This window comes from Phaseolus vulgaris, chromosome 11 (assembly GCF_051622355.1).
Source record: "Phaseolus vulgaris cultivar YP4 chromosome 11, ASM5162235v1, whole genome shotgun sequence".
Lineage (NCBI taxonomy): Eukaryota > Viridiplantae > Streptophyta > Magnoliopsida > Fabales > Fabaceae > Phaseolus > Phaseolus vulgaris.
Window position 1 is genome coordinate 54,300,001 of NC_143508.1, and position 2,500 is coordinate 54,302,500.

Below are 2,500 nucleotides of genomic sequence, written 5' to 3' on the forward strand. Positions count from 1 at the left end.
GAAAATGTTGGTTTTGGAAAACTGGCTGGACTCAATCCTCACAAATGCCTTCAAAGTGATGTGGGAGAAGTTTGGGATCAAAAGGAATTGATCTTGACATGGTTGGTGCATAGCCAAGTTCATGATTTTGGTGTTTTGGCTTGATTTTGTGGCTTGGTGGTGATTTTGGTGAAAAACGAAAATCATGGTTTTGGAAAACTGGCTGGACTCAATCCTCACAAATGCCTTCAAAGTGATGTGGGAGAAGTTTGGGAGCAAAAGGAATTGATCTTGACATGGTTGGTGCATAGCCAAGTGCCATGATTTTGGATTTTTGGCTTGATTTTGTGACTTGGTGGTGATTTTGGTGAAAAACGAAAATCATGGTTTTGGAAAAGTGGCTGGACTCAATCCTCACAAATGCCTTCAAAGTGATGTGGGAGAAGTTTGGGATCAAAAGGAATTGATCTTGACATGGTTGGTGCATAGCCAAGTTCATGATTTTGGATTTTTGGCTTGATTTTGTGGCTTGGTGGTGATTTTGGTGAAAAACGAAAATCATGGTTTTGGAAAAGTGGCTGGACTCAATCCTCACAAATGCCTTCAAAGTGATGTGGGAGAAGTTTGGGATCAAAAGGAATTGATCTTGGCATGGTTGGTGCATAGCCAAGTTCCATGATTTTGGATTTTTGGCTTGATTTTGTGACTTGGTGGTGATTTTGGTGAAAAACGAAAATCATGGTTTTGGAAAAGTGGCTGGACTCAATCCTCACAAATGCCTTCAAAGTGATGTGGGAGAAGTTTGGGATCAAAAGGAATTGATCTTGGCATGGTTGGTGCATAGCCAAGTTCCATGATTTTGGATTTTTGGCTTGATTTTGTGACTTGGTGGTGATTTTGGTGAAAAACGAAAATCATGGTTTTGGAAAAGTGGCTGGACTCAATCCTCACAAATGCCTCCAAAGTGATGTGGGAGAAGTTTGGGAGCAAAAGGAATTGATCTTGACATGGTTGGTGCATAGCCAAGTTCATGATTTTGGTGTTTTGGCTTGATTTTGTGGCTTGGTGGTGATTTTGGTGAAAAACGAAAATCATGGTTTTGGAAAAGTGGCTGGACTCAATCCTCACAAATGCCTTCAAAGTGATGTGGGAGAAGTTTGGGATCAAAAGGAATTGATCTTGGCATGGTTGGTGCATAGCCAAGTTCCAAGATTTTGGTGTTTTGGCTTGATTTTGTGACTTGGTGGTGATTTTGGTGAAAAACGAAAATGTTGGTTTTGGAAAAGTGGCTGGACTCAATCCTCACAAATGCCTCCAAAGTGATGTGGGAGAAGTTTGGGAGCAAAAGGAATTGATCTTGACATGGTTGGTGCATAGCCAAGTTCATGATTTTGTGACTTGGTGGTGATTTTGGTGAAAAACGAAAATGTTGGTTTTGGAAAACTGGCTGGACTCAATCCTCACAAATGCCTTCAAAGTGATGTGGGAGAAGTTTGGGATCAAAAGGAATTGATCTTGGCATGGTTGGTGCATAGCAAAGTTCATGATTTTGGTGTTTTGGCTTGATTTTGTGGCTTGGTGGTGATTTTGGTGAAAAACGAAAATCATGGTTTTGGAAAAGTGGCTGGACTCAATCCTCACAAATGCCTTCAAAGTGATGTGGGAGAAGTTTGGGATCAAAAGGAATTGATCTTGACATGGTTGGTGCATAGCCAAGTTCATGATTTTGGATTTTTGGCTTGATTTTGTGGCTTGGTGGTGATTTTGGTGAAAAACGAAAATCATGGTTTTGGAAAACTGGCTGGACTCAATCCTCACAAATGCCTTCAAAGTGATGTGGGAGAAGTTTGGGATCAAAAGGAATTGATCTTGACATGGTTGGTGCATAGCCAAGTTCATGATTTTGTGGCTTGGTGGTGATTTTGGTGAAAAACGAAAATCATGGTTTTGGAAAACTGGCTGGACTCAATCCTCACAAATGCCTCCAAAGTGATGTGGGAGAAGTTTGGGATCAAAAGGAATTGATCTTGACATGGTTGGTGCATAGCCAAGTTCATGATTTTGGTGTTTTGGCTTGATTTTGTGACTTGGTGGTGATTTTGGTGAAAAACGAAAATCATGGTTTTGGAAAACTGGCTGGACTCAATCCTCACAAATGCCTTCAAAGTGATGTGGGAGAAGTTTGGGATCAAAAGGAATTGATCTTGACATGGTTGGTGCATAGCAAAGTTCATGATTTTGGTGTTTTGGCTTGATTTTGTGGCTTGGTGGTGATTTTGGTGAAAAACGAAAATCATGGTTTTGGAAAAGTGGCTGGACTCAATCCTCACAAATGCCTCCAAAGTGATGTGGGAGAAGTTTGGGATCAAAAGGAATTGATCTTGACATGGTTGGTGCATAGCCAAGTTCATGATTTTGGATTTTTGGCTTGATTTTGTGACTTGGTGGTGATTTTGGTGAAAAACGAAAATCATGGTTTTGGAAAAGTGGCTGGACTCAATCCTCACAAATGCCTTCAAAT